This window comes from Bidens hawaiensis, unplaced genomic scaffold, assembly GCF_021521415.1.
Source record: "Bidens hawaiensis isolate Kalapana, Puna unplaced genomic scaffold, B.hawaiensis_p1.1 tig00018965_1, whole genome shotgun sequence".
NCBI lineage: Eukaryota > Viridiplantae > Streptophyta > Magnoliopsida > Asterales > Asteraceae > Bidens > Bidens hawaiensis.
Window position 1 is genome coordinate 20,741 of NW_027492882.1, and position 24,311 is coordinate 45,051.

Below are 24,311 nucleotides of genomic sequence, written 5' to 3' on the forward strand. Positions count from 1 at the left end.
CGCTTCCCAAGTAGTGAAGCTCCAGCATGTTGCGAGTCGAGCCGAGTGGCGGCACGACCCGAAAGTGTAAACGGGAACAAGTGAAGGAAGATAGCATCCTCATTAGCACCTTGCAAATTGAACGTTTTGAACACACGACTCAGACGGTTGATGTGTGCTGGTGCATCTTCATCTTCACAGCCAAGGAATTGGTGGTGTTGGGTGATGTTGGTCATGACGTAGGATGGAATCTGCCATGAGTTAGGGTTATCAATCTCGGGAGAGATAATGGGTGAGTGATCTCCATGGAACCCTTCAAAAGCTTGCTGGTACATGGTGCGGTTATTTTCGGCCATATGGTTAACTGGGATGGTTCTGGGACTCGGTGGTAGTGAACTTGCGGGTGATGACTTCGGTGAGATATCTATGGTGATCGGTTGCTTTTCTGACGATGATGAACTTGCCTCGGACTTCAACGAAGTAGGTCCAAAGCAATCCAACGGCGGTCCGTGCGAACGAGGATGTGGCATGTACCTGAAAACACACCAAACAAAATTGGTAGACTCTAATAAAAGACTCGAAAATAAAAAATGAAAATAGAATAAAATAACTAACACTTAAAATTAGACTCCTATGACTCAAAGCAATAAATAAAGTAAATAGCACGTATATAGCAAGCAAGTCTAATCAAAGCTAATAACGCAATCGCCAAGAATCCCCGGCAACGGCGCCAAAAACTTGATGTGCTTGAAGTAGTTTAATAATTATTAACTAATTTAACTAAAAATAAACACTAAGTAATACTCTGGACTCTCTAAAACTCGATTAAACTACTAACCGACAAGTGAACCGATCGACTCTAGTAAAGCTAAGTAAGTCCGGATATCGAACCCACGAGACTCTCTAAATTACGTTTATTAACTAATTAGACTCGACAACAAACACGACTTATTAATTTATATTTATTTGGGGGGGTTTTTAATAAAATACTAATTTAAGATTAATATTAAAAACTAATTAAGAAAACAAGTAAATTTAACGAAAGCAAACGTTTGTTATTTAAAATATGATGGTGATAAGAAAACTACCTAGGCTAGAATCCCCTAAATTTCAGTAATGAATTAACCCGGGAAAATATTTAGTTATGAACTGGGATCGTAAAATAGACACTTAAAAGAAAACCCGAACAAGAACCTTGACCTTCTCAAGAGACACCTACGGATTTCTAACAAGTTTTAACGTATACCAGTATTAAAAATCAAGTTCCCTTACGGTCACCTAATTAATTATAATTTAGTTCCTTTATACGAAATCCGACCTTACAGCGCGGAAATCAAAGGCAATTTACTATATTTAATTGATTTGATAAACAATAATAAATGATCAACCCTAGACGGACTCCTTACGAAGAACTAAATCTAGCAAGATTAAATAGTAAAGACTTATCAATAACCTAGCACTTTAAAGATATTAAGTTAGCAGCACACTTAGGTTTATTTGATAATATTATTCCTATGACCTTATTATGAAATCAATCATAAAATAATCAAGAACACAAAGTAATTGATCTAATAGCAACCTATCATATAACAAACAATAATCAAGGAAACTATGGAATAAAACTTATCAAGCAATCCTAAGCATCCATACGCATCAATTAAATATAAATAAATCTTTTACTAAATCATAAAAACCATAACGATAAATAATCTCAAGTCAAATCAAAACGTCAAAGTAAGTTCATCATAAGCCTAGGCAGTCTAAAGGTTTAGCCAACAACCATACTCAAGAACAAAAGAAAGTAAATAAGTTCAAATAATGAATTCATAACGAAAACAATAAATTCAAACCAAATAATAATGAAGTTTAGATAAGTAGGTATTGAACCCGGCACTCTCTAATTGAACCAATGGCTTTCTCTTTCTTTATGTTGATCGAAATCTTGAAAGCCTTCTGTTGTGTAGGTTTTTTTATTTTCTTTCATGCTCTTAAGTCTTTGCCCCACCGTTTGTGTCAAACCCTCTTTTTATACTTTAATTTTCTTTGTCGGTTAACTATCTTGGGCCATTAATTCCTTCAATTCTAAATAATGGGCTGCCTTCAATAAAGAATAATTTTAATTAGATTACAAAAATTTGACTGACTTGAAACAAGAATATTCAAAATCACAGTACGCATTCATATTATTATAACTACTATATTAATTATAGCTATGTATTTTTTTTTTATTTGAGAATCCTTACCTATGATATAGCAAGAGTTTGTAAAGTTGATTTACAAACAAAACTGATAATAAACATATATAATGCTTAAAGTTTCATTTGTTGCTCTTGAGTGTAGTAAATATACTCCAAGTTAGCTCGTTTATTCATGAACTTCTTTAAAATATAAATATGAGCCAATTTAAAGAAGTACTAAATAAAAAATAACTCAAGAGTAACTTAAAAAGTAATAAATACAAATAAAATATATGTATAATTAAGACCACATCACATACTTATAGGGTTACGAAGCAAGAGTTTAAGGAAATAAACCTTGCTTTGTGTTGGATTTATTGGCTACTTGGCCTTGTCATCACAATGAGATAACTAAATGCATACCATAGAGTGTTAAGGTGTTCTCTGTATCGCCTGTGAAACCACAATGACTTGTTATGTCACAAAACACCACTTTCAACAAATAAATTGCATTATGCGTTAAGCAAATTTGAACATAGAGTCTCCGCCCTTTTGTTTAACATCATGTTTTGTATATAGAAAATAGTAAATAATCAAACACTTACCATCATCCTTCATCACAAATTCAATATGGATTTCTACATCCAAACATCAGAGTATACAAATCAAGTGCTCATAATCAACAATGTCACATGTTGGGTATTCAATTCAGATTTTACAATTCGAGTATCAAAATCCTAAAATAATGCCCGGCAATTTTGGTTTGATCTTTTCACATAAAGTTAAACTATCTCTTTCAAAATACTAATATATAATTCCCTAAATTCCGTTCTTTATGGAGGGGAAACTACCCATTGTACATTATCATTTTATCATAGAAAAAATTTCTGTTTTGCTATAATTTGTTATCAAAATGTACATGATATAATCTTTGAAAGTTTATTCCCTACACATGTGGGAAAAGTCGTTGGTTCAATACACACAAAAACATATCCCATAAAAAATGACTACAAATTTTGATAGTATCTTAGATTATCATAAAATTTCAAAAGTTTATGCCCTAAATGCGGTGTAATACACAGACAAAAGCATATAAGAAATCCTAAAATAAAAAGGAAAACCATACCGATTTGAATGAGAAAAGGAAGTACACCGATTGTTGATATTCTTTTGAGTGTTCTTGAAGGGAAGAAAATAAAAGGGGGAAGTAGTTTGAGTCCTTGAATGCATGAAAACAGCAATCCTATTACACATGTATATATTCAATCTACCGGTGCCTTCCTTTTGATGAAGCGATGCGATGGATGGAAATAAACTGTTAGAAGCGTCAATTGTGAGAGTATTGGCAGACGGTTTTAGTTATAAAAAGAAATGCAACACATGTCTTTCAAGTTTTAGTCCCAATTCTAATTGTAGTTATTAGAATTATATTTGTTAATGGTTTGGCTAGAAAGTTAGGTTAGTCTGTATAAACAGAGTTATGACTAGACATTATAAAACACGTATGAGGTGTAACCGAGTTAGGGTTCATCAAGAGTTAAACCAAATTAGGGTTTGAGAGTTTATAATCAGTTATTTGAGTTATATTTTCTGATTAATATAAACGAGAGTTAGACGTTTAATTCGTGTTTGATTATCGATCCAGGACTTGACATAGGTGAAAAGTAGGTAATTTTAGTTTCGGTCAGAACATGTTCGATTAGGTTAAAGTGTGAAAAACGTAAAACTTTAGCCTTGATTTTCTAGTTTTACTTATTTGATCTTTTGTAAATGAAATATATGCCAAGTGAACGTCTTTTAGCATAGCCGGGTTAAAATTAGAGAACTGATAATGGTTGTGATTTGTTTAGGATAAAATGGTGGTTATCGGCTTAGGATTGAAGGATTGTGGTCTGGTATGTTTTCTAAACTGTCGTGTTTAGGTAATTTTGTGTCTAAATCAAGTGACACATGCTGATTTTAAGAAGGCAAAAGGGCAAGGTTATGTTTAAGAAGAAAGAGGGTGTAACTGAAGGACTTTAAATGTGAAGTTTTTACACTCTTATGTCTCAAGAACACATTGTTTTGATTGCTTAAGTTTCTTTTAATAATGGTTATGTAACATAATTTATGTTACATAAATATTTTATACGATTAAAAAATGTATAAAGGAGAGTGTAACCATGCACTATTTGAACACATTGCTATATTTCATTTGAGGAGTGAAAAGTATAAATTGTGCATACTTGAGGACCCGTGTCACATTTTCATTGGATGAGCTACAGTAGACGGGATGGAATGGGAGCCGGGAACGGACGGGAAAATCCATGCATGTTAGCAAGCGACATCACCTCTTCACCAGCATGTTAATCGCTATCTCCTATTACCTCTTCCTGCTTTGATCATCGTGTGGAGATCTCCACGCTCATCCCCCACCTCACCCCCTCTATAAGTCCAGTGTGGATCCAACTCATCTGGGTGAGCGGGATGTTTCGGGCTCCATACCATTAGTCTAATGGGATGTTTATGGGCTTGTCGAATTTAGTAATCTAATCTTTATGAGTTGTAATGCAAGATCCTCATTTTACTTAAACTAATTATTGAATTTAGTAATGAGTTGTATCACACGATTGACATCATGGTTAAACCTTAATATTTCAGGGGTGGTTGTGCTATTACTTTTTTTTAATGGCTGAAGGAAATAAAACACAAAAAAATAAAACATAAAATAAATACTAGCAAGAAACTTGAAACACCAAGTAAACTAACAGGTGAACAAAAGAAAAAAAAAACAAAAAAACAAAATACACATCACAGCGCATACTAAGAAACACCAAGAGAAGCCCCTAGCGTACCATGTGGATACATAGGAGGAAAGAGAACTTCGGCCTTGAGGGGAAACGGATTCGGGATCCACCTATCTTAAGTTTGTAACCTTTTAATATGAGATAACATACATAAAAACAAATGAAACACCTTAGGAGGATCTTTCAATCCTGATTTAATTTATCGACCAAGTTTATTTTTCTTACCGTGAAAACCATCCGTTTTATATATGTTAGTTTGAATAAGAAAAAAAAATATTATGTATTAAATTCTTAAAAAGGTTATCGGTATTAATTGATAGAATAATTAAAATTGACTAGCTAAATTCATTATAGATACCCATTATATACATGCTATATACTTTGCAAAACAAATATATGCCAAAATTGAGAGTAAATAGTCACTTTCATATCATAAATGTTGCCATGGACCACCTAAATGTTATATGAAATAGCATGTAGTAAATAGGTTAGGAATAGTTATTGTTTTTCTTTCCTTTCATATGCAACTATAATGAACAATTTCTATTCAAACTTAAGTTTAAATGATTAACAAATGATATTGTTTATAACATATATAAACTATTACAACATAAAAATAACATAATGTAACACTAAATACAACGTAAAAAATAACATTAACAAACCACAAACGGCAATATCATGACTAAAAGATAAGATGAAGAAACATGTTGGCTTGGATGCCTTTTACATAATTCTCTTAAAATAGATTTTGTATAGTTTATTTTCTTGTATGTTTTCCCACGAAAGCAGATGGACTTCCATAGTTGACCAACTACTCTGAAAGTCGAAGTAGATATGTAACTAAACAAGAACGTGAAATGTGTTTTTTGGATATGTCATTGAACAAAATAGTTTGATATATCTTTCATCTTCTTAACAAAAAAGTTACTTCTCTTTTTTCACACACAAAAGGACCTCTTGCGTTATGTTAAAGAGAAACGAGGATTTTTAGTAATCTTAACTCATAAACATATAAAATCTTTAGCTATTCTACTTCATTAAACAAATTATATTACAACTCTCATTATCTCACTATTTCTTTTCTCTCCTTTCCCTTTTCACTTTTCTTTCTTTTATTAAACTCAGGAATACATGTAATCCACCATTAAAACATGTAAAAAGCCATTAAGCGTTATAATATCCGATTGAACGACTTGATTGCCCAATTAAATGAGATCACGCCACTATTTTTGGTTTCATGAGCTTCTAAACGAAAGTGTATTGCTTCATGTGATATGATCTTTTATATCTTGAAGTCACTCTCTAGGCAGAGAGATGCCATTGCTATTTGGCATATACAACTATGCATATTGAAGACACTAATCTCTCTTAATTCTTAATTTGTATCAATCACTTGTTGCATATAGATAGAGTTTTTACTAGGTTCTTTGGGTTGGGATTAAATAGGCCCGAAACCATGGCAACACCGATTAATCTTATTTTGGACCCTGTTAGGGGTGTGCACAGTTCGATTATTAGCATTTACCAAATTAACCAACCGGTTTTCGGTTAATCAATTCGGTTAATTCGGTCAATTTTTCGGTTTTCGGTTAAGAACCAAAATCAAATTTGGGCTAAAATTTTGACTTAGAAAAACATAAAATGAATGCATAAATAGTTGAATATAGGGGTGTTCTTCGGGTTCGTTTTTTAGGTTTCGGATTTTTCAGGTTTCAAAGTTTTAAATCTTGACCCGAAACCCAACCTGAATCTCTCACGGGTTTTTCGGGTTTGGGTAATTCGGGTTCGGTTTTTTTCAGGTTGGGTTAATCGGGAATAAGAGTAAACTAACTCAAACCATAATCGTCTTCAGTCGGACGTGATTTGGTTGTTCGATTACGGTTGCTGTTAGTAATAAACGAAAAACATAAATTAACAATAAACAATCGATCCATAATAGTTGGAATGACAACAGTCGATTATGGCAAGACTCTGATAACTTTAGTGGCTAAAACTTAGCTTATTATAACTAAAATATATTTAATTTCAAAACCTAAAGTTAATTCGGGTTTTTTTGGGTGGACCCAAAACTTATAAATCAACCCCGAATTACTTTGGTATGGGTTCGGGTTTTTTTGGTTGGTGTAGTTCGGGTTTTCTCGGGTTGGATTTCGGGTAAAAGTGACAATCCTAGTTGAATACATGAAATTAATGTATAAAAGCTAAAAATATATGAAAATATAAATGGTTCGATTTTTGGTTAATTCGGTTAATTCCGGGTAAGTTTCGTCGGTTTTCGGTTCGGTTCTTCACCTTTACGACTCGCCACACCGACCGACCCAAAATCAAAATTCATTTCATCATGATCAGTGGCACCCTAACTCTCACTTTGAACCTACTACTGGTCTGTTCAAAAAGCTCGAATAAAGCTAAGTTTAAAATGACGTGTTGCCCCGCCGAGTTTGACTCATGGCTTGGCTTATGACTTGCTCCGAGTTCGAGCTTAATTCACTAAAACCATACAAAAGAACCCTTCTAATCTTAATATCTGCCTGCCGGACTATCAACTTGGGAATGAAGAAGGAAGCGTGTAAAAAGGAATGCAAAGTTTGCGAAAATGCGGAGTCCAAATACAAGTGTCCTGTCTGTCTGTCTGTCTCATTCCATAGTAAGTTCAATTTTTATAATTTCTTCCAATTAGGTATCGTTGATTGATAAATCTTCTATTTGTTTAATTTTTGCAGTTGCTCGCTAACCTGTTTTAAGAAACACAAAGGTAATTTCTACTTCCATTCGATCCTTACTCAATCAATTACTGTTTGTTTATTATAGATTTTATTTGACTATTTGTTGAAACTAGTGAGTTAGGGTTTATGCTCATTTAACTGGATTTAGGTGTCCTAAAATGTGCACAATTGCGCTAATTATTGGTGTTAAATGTTAAATTAACTGTATGCGTGTCTTCTTCGGAGGATTATGGGTAGTTGATTACTTGATTCTTCTTTATTTGAACAGTATTGTAGTAGCTGGTCTTTGAATATAAAACAAATCAAATCAGACTGCAACTGATATTGTTACTAAATTTATTAGATGGTGTTATTAGTTTTCGATGTAATTTATGGAAAGTATTATCCAGATGAAACGCTTAAGTTTTGCTTTAGTTTTGAACAGCACTACAATTCTAGAGTAGTTTGCAACATAGGAATCAAAAACGCACAAGGCGAGCGCTAGATGTGTGCAGAGATTATATTATTTTAACCTGTTTTTGCATTCCTACAATGAATGCTGTTCTATGTGAATTGTTATTAGTTTTGGTCTGATCTGCAACTTTGACTACTATCATTTGCATGCTAATTTCAAGATGTGTGATCTTGTGCAGAAATTTCATGTGTTAAACCAGTTCCTGCTTCTGAGAATGATGCAAGTAAGTTTATATTGTTACCCGTTATGATGTGCTACCTTTTGGTGTAGAATAGTTCTCATAAGTGAATTGTGTAACTCTATAATAAAAGGTTGTAAAAACATTCCAATAAGAGAACCAAATCACATTGTAGTTTAAAACATATTTCAACAATATGAGGATTTGGCCAATGCTGCACCCTCCAATAATGAAACCCAGAAGCACTTGTTTTGGGGATGGATTTAAGTAGTCCCGCTTCCTAAGTTTCGATTGATTTAAGTTTTTAATCTGACACTAATTTAACTATCTTTAGGCGCACCTGTTACAGCAGTTGATGTTGATAGACCATGTTTTGTTGATGCTGCTGATGAGGTGCTACACAGGTCGCAACTAGAGTGCATAGGTATGCTTTTTATGCATATTTTGTCCTACGGTGTATTACTAATGAGTCGATTTGGTTACATTCTATTTAAAACGGGTCGAAGTAGTTAAAAGGAGAGTGGGTCAATCTGGTCAAACAAATCAAATAGGTTGAAAGTCGCCTAATGTCTATCACTTCTACATCGTTTTATTCCAATATAATAATATGTTTTTGTACTTGTGATTATGTAACTATTGAGTAATTGGTATTTATAAATGACTGAAAAAGAAATGGATAAAAAACCGTTTAGAACCTTGCTTTGACCCAAAGATGATCTGTTTCAACTTGGACCTGTTTTGACTCATGCCCATCTTCAAGCCCACACATTTTACTTTTGTTTAATTCAACGAAAGGACCCATTGGTTGAAACATAATAATATGACTACAGCTTCAAACACCGAAATCATTGATGCTTTGAAAGACAAGGAGCTACAAAAACTTAATACACAAAATAGATTCTTCTACAGATGCTGAAACTGTAAGTGATATGATCCTAATAATCTAATATATCCAATAAATCTTACAATGAACACACACAACTCTAAATATCATTTTTTAATCTTATTAGGAACTCGACAAAGCAATGGATGATGAAGCATTTCGCCTATTTACAGAAAAGGTAATCATCTTTTATGATTCAATATACTTTTCGGTATATTATTCGTTTCTGCATTAAGTAATATGCTCCTATTGTTTTCTCTTTTCTGTTAGATTTTGTCTACCCTAAATCAGCCCAACAATCAACCATTATAGGTATGTGAAGTGATGTGTAATGAGGAATGCTTAATCTTTATGTGAAGTTTGTTACTTAAACGGTCTCGATCCGAACCATTATCGAGCCCTATAATGGTTTATGTAGTCTTTTTTTTTTCAAGACAACACATTCAATGTTCAAAACGCGGGTAGTGAGTTGTAACCGACAAAGACGTTTACCCCCAATATCATGCAAGTTATAAAGCACTACTTGTTCAATATTGAAGCTTTTATTTATGTAGTGTAGAGATGTAACTGAGTTGAGTTGAACCCACACGTGTTGAGAAGTATATGCCTGATAAAAAGTCGTTTATTCTACAAGTTTGCAGCCATCCATTCAAATACTACCGGTTCGTTGTATACAAGTTGCAAACTGGTACCAACTTTATTCTGCCTAATAATGTAAAGGGATATGTTCTTAAACTCTGGATGTCAAGAGTCCCCTTAGAATCATGGCCCAGATTCTTCTGGATATATAGTCACACAATTGATTCCAACACAGATTCTTATATCACATGTATTAGTGCCCACAAACCAAAAGGCTACATTCTCATTCATAAAGTATATATCTATTATTTCACATAGTATAACTCACCTTTCTTTTCCTTTATTTGTTTTCCTGTGAAAAACTTACAAGCAAAACCGTCACGAAAATAGTTATATACATAAACATCTCGACACATTTCTTTAACCCTTTACACAATGTGTGCCTGCGTGCTTACTATCGTGTGGTATAATAATTACGCGCCAACTATGTTATATGGTGTGTAAAACCGATCCAGTTTAGAATGCATCCGATACTCATCTCCCGTATTTAACTACAAAATTTAGTCAGCTTTGAGCTTCATCTTCCCTGATATCAACCTGTATAAGCAGACTAATTGGTCACCACTGTCATCTTAATTTATTCTATGCAAGGATACTAAGTTATTGGCCATACAGGCTTATTATAAGACTTACTGGTTGGGCGATGCTCAGGAATCCTGGCATCTTTGCTGCTGCTAGGCTTACTTGTCGCTGCAGGCATGCCTGGTTGATTCTGCATGAAGATTGGTTTCGTGAGTATTAATGAGATACGGATGAAACTAGTTGTAAACACTACACAAAATACATAATTTCACAGTTTAAGATAATGTATAGCTTTTGTGAGGTCATATTTATGAACACGATCGATTTAATATAAGTGTATATATGTAGTATGATATACACTGCATATATGTAGTATATATATACTACAGTATATTGTATACTGCTATATGTATTATGGAATTTGCTATAAAAGAAGTCTTAATATTCAACGTGCCTGGTGTTGTAGCATTTGTGTTTGAGGGAAACCAATGTACTGTTGATACCGATCTGCAAATGGGACCCGCGGTTGGTTCGCGTTCTGTATAGGAAACGAGTTCATCATTGGGTCTGCAGGCGGGTTAGCTGTTTGATGACCGCTTGTGGGCCCCATGATGGGGACCGGTGCCATTTGAAACCGAGGAACAGAAAACCGTTGACTAACATGAGCAGCCGCCCCTGCAGGGTTCGGCATGGCGGCTGAACCAGGAAGAACCGGTGGGTATGGAACCATGGGCCGGTTCATTCCTACATGTTCCATCCCCATTCCCATACCCATTGGAGCCATGGCTGGCATGTAACGTTGGACACCGGCTGGGAACATCATAGGAACCATGTTGTATCCCATTGACATCATCTGCATACACACACAATCATCCATATATGTATACATATTTTTTATATACAATTTTTTTTCCAAAAAAAATAATAATAATAATAAAATTGTAAGCACCTGGACTTGCATTTGAAGTGACTTTAGATACTCAATCGCCTCGTCGAGCATTGAAGCTTTATCCGACTGTCATTCAAAAATGTTAAAAAAACATATGTTAACATGTTTTAATAATAAACGACCTTATAGATATATGTAAACGGACCTTGTTGCAACGAGGTATTAGTTCTTGTAACGCCCTCATCTTTTCATTAATCCTATCGCGACATCTCTTCATAAATCAAATTCAAATGCATAGGTTATTATAAAATAATATTAAAAGATATAAAAAAAATTGTTAACGAAGAAAGTTCAAACCCTTTCTGAGAGATCGTGGACTTCCGCAGCACGAGTCCTTTTGGCTGACGTTGTTCCACGTTTTTGCTTCTTTGTGTCGTGATACTCGAACTCGGCATCCTTTGTTTAAAGATAAGACATTACAGATTATTATTAGTGCATATAACAAAAGAAGTTGAAAATCCAAGCATTATGTTCAAATTTGCATTATTTCATGTCGCATAAAAATAGTTTCAAAACACACATTCAACACCAATTATAACAAATATGTTGACTTTCTTGTAATCAATAAAACTGGTGACCTGACATTATGATCCAATATGGGCAAACACTGTTCAAAATGAAGGCAAAAAAGGAGGCAAAGTAAATGCAACCACATGGTTGGTACTTGGTACTGCATGCATGAACCACTTGTACCGTACAACCAAAATTGGACTTAATAACGTGCACAACATTAAATGAACAAATTATAGCATGATAGTATTGAGAAAAAAAATGGTAGAAGCATGCTTATGGTACACTTGAGACTTAACTATATAAAATGCTTAAAGACTTGTACTATAAAGATCAAGAATTATAAATGTATAACCTCCACATGCGTGATATACGACACGTACACAAATGAATTATATTTTCTAATAACGTCATGCTTAGCTACACCACCCCATCTCATTTCACATCATAAACGGCCGTTTAGAAAACACTCAAACGTCGTTTTGACGAAAAAAGTCAAACTTAAAAAACTTGGTCAGAGCTGTCGTTCGAACAATATATAAACAATCGTTCTGACCACAAAATTGTCAAACTTTAAAATTATTGATCAGAAGAACTCAGAACGGCCATTGGCCAAAATCTAGACAACCGTTCTTACCATAGACGATCAAACTTTAAAAGTTTTTTTTTGTCAAAACAGTCGTCTGGCTTTTATCTGAACGACCGTTTGAAACCGTGTGGGGAGCATAAAATAGATGGAAAAATAATAAACTTATTATATTTATGGAAACTTAGAAAAAAAATGTGGTGTCCATTGTAATCTCCAAAAATGTATGAAAGTGTGTGGAGTCTAGGTGGGGCCACTACGAATATACGTGTCAGTGTATATAGCCACGTGTGAAGCCGTTGTTCCACGTGGCAAATACGGTTTAGCACACTCCCAAAGTGCATCGAAACTAGACGACAAACTAATTAACGACTAAAAGCTACAAAAGAAAACACAAATCTTTTTCACGAAAGTCGAGCAGATCAAGGTTCATTGAGAATGATGTAATCATTTATACTTTCTGCACCAACATTTATACATTACCTTGGATTTCCCCAACGGTATTTTTAATTTTTTTTATACTATTCTAATTTTTAAAATATCATTTTTAAAATGGTGAATTAAAACGTATAAAATTGTAGCACGTAGCATAAAAATAATAATGGAGGGTTGAAATTCCATTTCAAAACTCGATCTCAATTATTAATGACTGATGGGTGTAATGACTAACCGTAAAATTAAAACGTTGTTAAAAATAACATGTATAAAAGTTATCATTTGACACTGATTTTTTTTAAATAATACTGTTTTTGGTCCCCCTGAAACCAATTGAACGATTTAAACCAAAACAAGTCTGTTGGTTTGACCAGTTTAAAATCTAAACGATTAGAATTTCACGGTTTAATGATTTAATTTGGTAAACTTTAAACTTGTCATGTAAAGTGAAGAAATGTTTAATCTTTACTATGTGTATTTAGAATAAGCATTTATAAATGCGTTTTATAATCATGAACCGTATTAATTACTTTAAAAATTTTAATATAACATAGTGATTTATAAAAAACCAGTTCAAACAGCAAAAACCGAACAAACAGATGAAACAAATCATCCAACCTATTGGTTATGGTTTATCGTTTTTAACCAAACCGATCAAAATGGACAATAAACACTATTTGTGTCTTATATGTTGTTAAGAGGGTACCACAATCAATGCAGGTACAGATGCAGTTAGAAGTTGCAGAATTCATGCTGAAGTACAGCTCTATGATTGCACAAGGAATAATTAGTCATTTACCTCACTATAGCACTCAGTATCGTCGGTGTCCACTCCCTTCCTCTTCCGATCTTCGGTCAACGGCGGCGGCTTCTGCGACACCGGCTCCACACTAGCACTCGCTCCCGAGCCGCCGGTGCCCGGAGACGAAGAAGCACTGAGATCATAAGTTTCCGGTTCTCTCGATGCACTGGCAGCTCCAAAACTGCTCATACTCCCTCGAAAGCCTACGTTAGCTCCATTATCTACGCGCGAAGCTCGTGATGGCGGTCGATCGTTTGATTCAACAACCGTTGACTGCGTCAGTGCTTGCGACAAGGCCTTGTTTGTTAGGCCTCGAGAAATGTAAGAAGTTTGACAGCTTTTGCTGACCTGTATTAGACACAATGTAATTAGAGTTTCATAACATTCGTCAATTTTCAAGCTCAAAAATAAGTTATTCACCAATACTGTATTAGACACATTGTAATTAGAGTACGAGCCTAAGTAGGCAGGTGACTTATTCACGAGTACATGCTAATTACCCTTATCAATACACCTATAATTAATTATACACACTTTAAAGAGTTTAACTACCTGGTTCCTCATCCACGCGCTTAGACGGTGGAATCGGAGGCCGAGGCGACGGAGCGGAAACCACCGGCGGTGGCGGCGGTTGCGAAGGCGAAGGAATAACGACCGAACCGGACGACGGAAGACCGGAATACAAAATATCACTATTATTATGAAGGTACATATCTAAATTATTATCATCGGTAGGATAATGAAGCCACGACACCATCTCATCTTCCTGCATGAACAGATTACACGGAGACGGCGTCGTTTCGTCCTCCAAAGCACCGGATCTGTTGTCTCTGCACGACGTCGTTTCTGGCTTCTTGTTACCAGATCTCTGGTTTTGGCTTTGCATTACGACCTGGCCGTTTTGCCAGAGCAGTTCCATTATATCTTCGTCTGCCCTGAAAAAGTTCATAAATTAAGTGAGTCAACAAATTCATATCAAGAAGTAATAATGATATTAATATTACATAGTAGATTTCTTGTGTCGTTTTAAGCTGGAAGAATCCGAAAGCAAGTAGCCGTCGTCAATTTCGAAATCAGGAACATAATGATTCATCCTCCGAATCGAAGAAAACACATATAAATCTCGATGGATCGGTTTCTACTACTATTGGTACTAATTAAATGAATCCGGTTGAACCGCGGGATGACAAACAAGCTTCACAAACTATATGATTATGATTTGGAGGTAAATCCGTGGGTGGGAAATGAAGTTGTATGCAGGTGAAGGAGGAGGAAGAAGAAGAAGAAGATAAGGTGTGTGCTGTCTATTTGGTTCTGTGTATTTATTTGTTCAGTTTATTTTGGGTGAGAGCCACCATTGACTTATTTGTGACATTTTAATGATGAAATAATAGATAGAAATTTACCTCTTTTTTTATTTACTCCGAACCCCATTTTAATATGATATGCATGTTGTATGAGGTGATGGAGTGGGGATGGGATGAAATGGATGAGAGGATGGAATTAATTGTTATCATTCAATTGAGATGTTTGGTTACTTTGTGAGAATGAAACAAATTATTACTTTGTGTTGTTTGGTATGCTAGTAAAAGCCGGAATAAAATAAAAATAGTAGTGAGTGGTGGTGGGTGGCGGTAGCGTTAGGTGGGAGTCGGGAGCAGTGGTTGGTGGCGATGGGTGGATAGTTGATGGTGGCGGCGACGGTGGGGGGCGGAGGGCGGTGGTGGTGGGCAGCGCTGGTGGGTGGAGTGGTGGTGGAGGTGATACGGTGTGAAAGAAACAGAGAAAGAAAAGGCATTGATATAACGAATTTGTGGTGTTTTATGAGGAATAATTGGACATAGTAATTGGTATTGAGATTATATTCACCAACCAATCATTTTTTTTTATTCCTTTATAATGGTCCATTCAATTCTAATTCTCATTTATGTATACTAAACGATACCTAAAATTTAAATTCTCAACCTTCAAATAAGGGAGTACATATGACACATCTAAATATCGTTGGACCAAATGTTTGTTGGTAAATATTAATGTAATCGGTTTCTTAGTTTCATACTAATTACTTTTTAATTTGTATTAACTTAATTTTAAACTTTACAAAAACATTTAGTACTTCTTTCTTTTGTATCAGTTATTAGTTTTTAATATATGTCATTTAATTTTGTATGTTAACAATGTTTAACATGAAATTAATAAAATAAATACATCTCTCGGATATATTAACGAAACTAACGACATGGATAAAGAGTGAAAATGAAAATCCATAACATATGAATATCTACCTAATGTGGGTAATTAAACCTTCGAACTTTGCTCGTCGGTCTGGGTACAATGTACAAGTGAAAAATGTATGCGTAGGAAGGTGAATGGCGTGCATATACTATCCATCACTCGTAACGTGACAAGTGGATTTGTCAACTACCAAACACGATTAATTTAGCATTCCTTAAAAATATGCCAGCTATCATCAAGTGGAAAGTAGTACTAAATGTGAAGTTAAAATAAGTAGAAAAAAAATCAAATTTGTGAAGCTATAAATTATTGAGTTGTACTCTCATTAAATCACTAAATTAATCATAATTATTACTTTTTAGTGATAAAGAAAAATGTTTTTAAATTTTTAATTTCTAGTTGTTGGAATTTGGATACCATTTAAATGACTCTCAAGTTAGGTTTTTCTGTTTTACATTTGTAGTCTATGGTGCTATTTGTTTTTCCTTAGAAGCACTTCTCCACCTCTTTTGTCTGCACTGAGAAGAGGGCGCGCAGACGTTGGGCTCTGCAGTGTGTTTGTTTTTTCGAAGACGTTTCATTAAAAAACGTCTGCGCGCCCTCTTCTCCCAGAAGTGTTGGGATTATTACTTCTAACCTCTTCTACCATTTTATTTCATCGATCATCATCTCCTCCTAACCCTAAACTCCTCTCCACTGCCCCATCCGGGAGCTCCACACGCCACGCCGGCTTCCTCCACACCGCCGGCTTCCTCCACACGCCACGCCGGCTTCCTCCACACCGCCGCTCCATTCACCACGCTGCCGCCGCTGCTCCGGGATCTGTTAATCTGTTAATCACACATTCACATTCGAATCTAGGGTTCATAATCATGACTGTGAAAACACCTTTACCGAAGAAACGACGGCCTGAAGCCACCGACAGCCCTAACTCCGATGGCCGTCTGCTCATCTTCGAGGACCTGCCGGAGCCTGAACCTTCTCATCAACACTCCGATCAGATGCTTTGCACTTACCAATGCCGTCAGCTGGTAATTAATTATTAATTACTAATTACACCGTTCGATTCGTATTTATGGCGCTTTTATTATGTCATACTCCTGTTTCCGAATTAAGATAGAGATTTTAGAAATTAAACATAATAGTTTATAAATTTATACAAGATATGGAGTAGTTGTTTTTGTTTTGGTGTTTATTAGTAACCTAGGGCTTAATTTGTTCTCTTCCGCAGAGATTTGGATCGTTTTGCTAAGTACATCCATAGTAGAATTAGGTGAATGCTTGTTATAAGCTTTTTATATTGGTTGTCAGTTGTTAATTGCAAAGCTGAAATGGAATTTGTTTTTAGAATCCTAAACTGAAACTAATTTACTGATGGATAACTACTGTTTTTTGTGTTTACCAATTTTTTATTTATATTTCAGTTTATTTAAATTTCAGCTTATTTTAGCAGTCTGCAGATGTTAAAAAACAAACAGTCTTCTTGTTGCAGACTGCAGAGTTTTGGTCCACCTCTTCTGCTACAGATGTTGGCAGATGTGGTTTCGCAGTCTTCTGACATTTTACCTCTGAAAAACAAACAGCACCTATGTTAATGATGTTGAAGATTCATTAATTTTTTATTGAGATTGCTGGATAATAACGAATTAACGATATAAAATATTCATAAAACAATAACTTATAATTGTGATATCATCCGACAAAACCAAATCTAAATGATAGCTACTTAAGTGCCTATTAAAGTATATATTAAATCTATATTAGTCAATTAAGTTTAATTAGTTGACCTCTAATAATATACTTTATTATCAGCTCCTTTATTCTTTTCTTTTTTTTCCCCTAACGATTATGTAGATTACTGACTAACCACTAATTTATACAATCATCATCAACTGCTTTAGTCAAGCTTTATACTGAAATTTAACAAATATTATAATGGGTATATGTTGTTTTTCTATCCATATACCTATAATTGAATAAATACAAATTTCAATTATATACATCTACTTTAATATAATAACTATTAAATATTATTTAGCAAATACTTATCTTACGGTAAATAAAGTATTTATTAAGGTGCTGTTTGTTTTTTAAGATAAAAACTGTCTGCAATCTAATTTTATCTGATTTTATATCTGCAACTGAAGATATGGTCTGAATATCTGTAATCTGAAAATATAATACTGTTTGTTTTATAAACTGGGTATCGTCTGCATAAGCTGAAAATTAGTTACATATCACATTAGATAGAAGTCATTTAACGTCTGTAGACTAGTAAAATAGTTGGTGGTGATCGGTGGACGGTGGCGGCGGCGGACGGTGGGTGGTGGTGGTGATGGACGGTGGTGGTGGTGGGTGGTGGACGGTGTTGGTGGCGGATGGTAGGTGGTGGTGGTGGCGGACGGTGGGTAGTGGTGTTGATAGACGGTGATGGTGGTGGTTGGTCGACGGTGTTGGTGGCGGATAGTAGGTGGTGGTGGCGGACGGTGGGTGGTGGTAGTGGACGATGGTTGTGGCCGACGGGTGGGGTGGTGGTGGTGATGGGTGGTGGTGGTGGTGGTGATGGATGGTGGTGGGTGGTGGACGGTGGAGGTGGCGGATGGTGGGTGGTAGTGGTGGGTGGTGGTGGACGGTGGGTGGTGGTAGTGGACGATGGTTGTGGCCGACGGGTGGGTGGTGGTAGTGATGGGTGGTGGTGATGGACGGTGATGGTGGTGGGTGGTGGACGGTGTTGGTGGCGGATGGTAGGTGGTGGTGGTGGCGGACGGTGGGTGGCGATAATGGACGATGGTTGTGGCCGACGGGTGGGTGGTGGTGGTGGCGGACGATGGGTGGTGGTGGTGGACGGTGGTGGTGGAGGACGGTGGGTGGTGGTGGTGGCAGCGCATGATGGGTAGTGGTGGTTTTGGACATTGGGTGTTGGTAGGATGTTAAGAGGTGTGAAGATGTGTGAAGAAGTTAAACAATAGCTTTTTTTTAAGACTATAAAAGCAGTTTTCAGATCATATTTTAAAAAAATACAAACAGTCTTCAGAAGCTTATGTTTGCGCGTCCGCAAACATAAGCCTCCTGCAGATGTTTTAAGTAAAAACAAACACCATCTAAATCATTAAGAATTGCCGCATTTTAATTAATATAACTTAATAACTGTTTATTCATGAGTACACACGTGTGTAATTTGTTAACCAACGAACATTTCTATAACCAATAATAAAAAATCACATAACATACTTGCGCCCTTTATATAAATATCATAAATAGTGAGAGAGGGGAGAGGTCCAAAGTTTTACGTAATTGTCTTTCATATCATGTTTCAAGTAACGCGCATAAATTCATTATTTAGTTTATAGGGTTCTCAACATCTTATTAACGTTAATAAATGACCCTTTATACATATACAGTTCAGTTATTAACCCTTTATACATATACAGTTCAGATAAATAAAGGAAAGAATTAGATGAGAAATTACAAAGTGATGTGAAAAGTTAATCTCATGCGAAAATGGTTAAGATTGAAGCAGCCACAATATTATAAATATAAGAAAGTTATAAAAAATATAATGCTAAAATGCCAAAATACGAATCACACTCCAATGTTGACTTTAGTTTTTGCTTAAATTTAGTTTCATTAGTTGTTTTACACTTAAATAACTTTATATATTTTATTATTTTTTTAACAAACTTATACAATAAATTTGTAATTTCGTCATCTTAACTTGAATATAATATAACTAAATTTCTCTTTAGAAACGATATTATTGGGAAAAAAAAAAAACTTTGACACAATTTTAGGCTACAACAATATATCTAAACTACTTACAAAGGTGGTCTTAGTTGTTAAATTACAATGGCATATCTAAACTAGTTACAAGTTACGACAACGCGTCTAAATTGTCAAGATCAAGTGAATTAGCAAACATAATGGTGTCTTCAAACCATTAGAGTGAGGCATTTAATTCTATTTAATATAAAGAACACATACGTTTTTTTAAAATACACGTGCCACATATTGGATGTTTTTATACTTTTGCAAACAAAAGAAATCAAAATTTACCGCCATTTGCTTAAAGAAGATGAACATAAAATTATTGTCTTAGTATATATTCTTTTCAATTAAATAACACATTTTATTTCTTTATTGTTATCTTTTTTTCCTTCTTCATCATAACCATTTTCAACATGTATTGCATATTATAGAATGGAGTATGAACTTTTTAAATATACAAAATATTACTACACTTAGTATCTCTCTCACCCATAACATCCTAAATCATCATGTATGTAAAAGAAAAAAAAAAGGATGTGAATAGTATTAAAATCATTGGAAAAAATGGAAAGTAGTGGGAAATGAATAAATCAAGACAGAATTACAAATTTTGTCCTTTAAAATAAGACGAATTACGGTTCGTGTCCTTTTCTAAGTTTCCTTGCAGGCGGTGTACTTTAAACTTTTTTTCCTACAAGTTATGTCCTTTACGCTAACTGGGTTAGAAAAACTCTGTTAAATCCCATCACGTGAGAAGCATGTGAGGGTAGTTTTTGTCTTTTTGCCTACCCTGCAACAACTTCTTCTTCTTATGTTTCTGTATCTATTAACACACACACATTTCATCACCATACCTCCCACTCTTCTTCTCCATCTTCTTAACCATCTACTCCTCCGCCCACTTCCTCCTCTTCCGCCACTGGACCACCACCCTCCGCCCAATCGCCGCCAGCTGCCTCATCTCACTTCTCTCTCTATGTTCTACCACACCATCACCATAACCACTCCTCAAACACCATCACCACCAGCCACCATAGCTCCGCCACCAGCCACCGCTCCATCACCTTAATCGACGTCTCCAAACACTTCAGCCTGTAAAAACAAAAGATGAAACATGCATTAAGTATCAATTTCAAACATAAGCAACCAATCACTTGTCAAAGCATTTTAAGAAATAGAATGACAAATAGGCTCAGATCATAGCCTTAATGCATGTTTCATATAATTGTTAGGGTTAAATACTTTTTGAAAATATAATTGAGACATTAGCCGAAGCTTTAAGAAAAATTTAACAACTTCAACTAACAAAAACCCCCAATTTCGCAAAAGCTAACCCTGATTTCTCAAAAACAGGAATTAATTGAACAGTTTCAAAGAAGAAAACAAACCTTATGAAAAATTAGGTTAACCGCCTGATGAATGTCGTCGAGTTTCTGAACTCGATTGATAGCAATTTGAGAAGATGTATCAAAATTATCAATGACAACCGTCTTGTAACCGCAACAATCGAAATCAGAACCACAATCGGACTACTGCCACCGTCACACCGCCGCCTAGGGTTTCCCAAAGATACCCGGCAACAGTAGATCAGACGGAAAATAGGCGATGATAGCCAGGCAAGATAACAGTGGTGGCTAGAGGTGCAAGATGACGGTACGGAGGACAAATACAGTTGTAACCCGGCATCAGTAGAATCGAAATCGATTAGGGTTTGTATGTTAAAACCATGCGATAGTAGAACCGGCGATGGTGGAGGCATCGATTAAGGTGATGGAGCGGTGGCTGGTGGCGGAGCTATGGTGGCTGGTGGTGATGGTGTTTGAGGAGTGGTTATGGTGATGGTGTGGTAGAACATAGAGAGAGAAGTGAGATGAGGCAGCTGGCGGCGATTGGGCGGAGGGTGGTGGTCCAGTGGCGGAAGAGGAGGAAGTGGGCGGAGGAGTAGATGGTTAAGAAGATGGAGAAGAAGAGTGGGAGGTATGGTGATGAAATGTGTGTGTGTTAATAGATACAGAAACAGAAGAAGAAGAAGAAGTTGTTGCAGGGTAGGCAAAAAGACAAAACTACCCTCACATGCTTCTCACGTGATGGGATTTAACAGAGTTTTTCTAACCCAGTTAGCGTAAAGGACATAACTTGTAGGAAAAAAAGTTTAAAGTACACCGCCTGCAAGGAAACTTAGAAAAGGACACGAACCGTAATTCGTCTTATTTTAAAGAACAAAATTTGTAATTCTGTCATAAATCAATTACAATCAAACTTTACCAAGGAGGGACCACACACTTGTAGTCGTCAATTCAATTGGGTCCATTTACGTTAAAATCAAAACTGTAGGGTTGAATTGTCAATATCATTGTCACCCTTGGACTTATTAGGCTGAGGGGTGTGGGGGGCGCGAGAGGGGGCGTGAGTGGGGGCGCCAGCCAATAATATTGTGACGTGTGGCAGAGAGAGAAACTTGATAAGATGGGTGTTGGTAGTGGTGATAGCGCCCCGGGCCATGGTGTGGAGGGGCGCGAGAGGGGGCGCGAGCGGTTTATTTTTTTATTATTTTTTAAATGTAGTAAAAAAACGTATTATTAAAAAAACGCAAAAATTATTTAAAAAAACACACATTTTTTTGAAAATTCATATAATAAAAAAAACATACTAAAAATTAAACAAACAATAATATTTAATAATAAAACTAATCTAATACAAGATCCTCTGGTCGCCTCGCCCACAAATGTTCAACCAACTCATGTCGAAGATCCCCGTGTATCTCACGGCTCTTGATATTTGCTATGTTATGAAGTTTTTGTTGATCACTGATTGTGGACAGTTGTGGCGGAATGTCACCTTGGTAGTTTTGGCATATAGCTTTGCCCTCGTCTTCTAACGTCATGTTGTGTAGGATAAGACACGTGTAGACGACGTCCATTATCCTCTCCCGAGTCCAATAACGTATCGGGTTCGCCAGAACATAATATTGTTTTTTTATAGCTCCAAAAGCTCTTTCAATATCTTTTCTAGCAGACTCTTGCTTCTTCGTAAAATACTTCCGTTTGTCGGCGACTGGATCTGTAAAAGCTTGAACTAACACAGCCCATTCGTTGTAAATACCATCGACCAGATAGTACCCGTACTTGAAGAGTTCTTCATTTGCAACAAAAGATTGAGGTGGTTCAACCCCGTCGATAAGGTCGTTGATCAAATGTGACTGATCGATAACATTAAGGTCGTTATTTGACCCAGCAACACCAAAAAAAGCATGCCAAAACCAAAGATCCTGTGACACCGCCGCCTCAAGTATGAGGGTCGGCCCTTCATGATCACCACGGTGGAACTGACCTCGCCAGGCCGTTGGACACATAGCCCATCCAACATGCGTACAATCGATACTACCTAGCATCCCAGGAAAACCATGTTTTTCTGCGTGCACCTCATATATGCGTTGGATGTCATACGTTGTAGGTTTACGCAGATATCTCCGAGCGTAAGTCGATATGACTCCTACGTACAATATATATTAAAAAATGTAATAAATATTTAATAAAAAGTAAAATTAATGTTTTTTACCTTGGCAGAAAAAATGAAGGGATTCACGTGCAACCCTTTTCGACATCTGTAAATACTCGTCCAAAGCGTCCGACGAGATGCCATACGCTAGTTGACGGATAGCAGCCGTGCATTTTTGAAGAGGGGTAAAACCGGGAAGACCCCTAGCATCCTCCCTTTGTTGGAAAAAGGGATACCGTGCCTCTAAATCACTCGCTATACGCGTGAACAATTGCCTGCTCATTCGAAAACGAGTTCGAAAATCCGACTCCGCGTATACCGGTTGAGGGCTAAAATAATGCCTCATCAAAGTATCGTTAGCACCCGATCGATCACGCTCACGAGGTGGTGCTCTAACCCTCGGGAGTCGGGGTTGATGGGCTTGATTTTGCAAGAGATTTACCACGGCTGCGGTCAAAACTCCCCCTACATGAAGAAGCAAATCATCCTCTTCGGAGGAGTCGGAATCAGACGAGTACGACGACATTATTTTTTTAAAAAAAATGGGGTTTTGGGTGTGGTATGTATTGGTTTAGGAATATATATGTGATATATATTGTGATATATATAGAGGAATTTATTAAAAAAATTTTTTTTTTTATTCACATTAAGCCTCCAACGGCTCTTTCACCATTCCCCAAGCACCCTCACGCGCAACAGCTCCCGCGAGTCCCCTGGCGCCTGCCTCTTTTTCCGCTCTCGCGCCCCTCTCGCGCCTCGGTGGTGTGGAGCTCGCGCCCCGGGGCGCGAGCGTCTGGCCTCTTGCGCCCTTTCTAGCGCTCCACACCCCTCAGCCTTATATGCCATATGTTGTGAGAGAGCACCTTTCTTAATCTTATGATAATCATGAGAGATGATATTTTCTTTTGACCTCATGTAATGGTGTACACAAGCTGAGCTGTTCGTAAGTTACAAAAGCTTGAATCGATAAAAAGCTTAAAATGAGTCGTACTTTTCCAAGTTCGAGTTTAAGCCGCAAGCCCGAGCTTCAATAAAGCTCGCTAATTTATCGAGCCTGATCTCGTGTTTGGTATGGGAAGTTCGTTTAGGCTCGTTGAGCCTTAACGTGCTATGCATGTTTTTAAGTATGACATATTTTAGACTTCTACGTATTAGTTTTATTTCACCTAGTTGAGCTTGAGGCG

General features: G+C 36.3%; 2 pseudogenes across 2 annotated transcripts; one reads left to right on the forward strand and one right to left on the reverse strand.

Moving 5' to 3' along the window:
• The first annotated feature begins 312 nt into the window (after window positions 1-312).
• On the forward strand, window positions 313-9,552 carry LOC143557443 (uncharacterized; annotated as a pseudogene). Its single transcript, XR_013139577.1, has 7 exons — window positions 313-509; window positions 7,669-7,700; window positions 8,304-8,348; window positions 8,638-8,727; window positions 9,134-9,223; window positions 9,314-9,364; window positions 9,457-9,552. The product of XR_013139577.1 is annotated as an uncharacterized LOC143557443 (transcript).
• Window positions 9,553-10,782: 1,230 nt separating this feature from the next.
• LOC143557449 (transcription factor PIF1-like) lies at window positions 10,783-14,759 on the reverse strand (annotated as a pseudogene). The gene is made up of 7 exons (XR_013139579.1): window positions 14,634-14,759; window positions 14,182-14,564; window positions 13,627-13,977; window positions 11,594-11,692; window positions 11,442-11,507; window positions 11,297-11,362; window positions 10,783-11,200 (listed from the first exon to the last, which is right to left on the reverse strand). The product of XR_013139579.1 is annotated as a transcription factor PIF1-like (transcript).
• Between the last annotated feature and the right edge of the window lie 9,552 nt (window positions 14,760-24,311).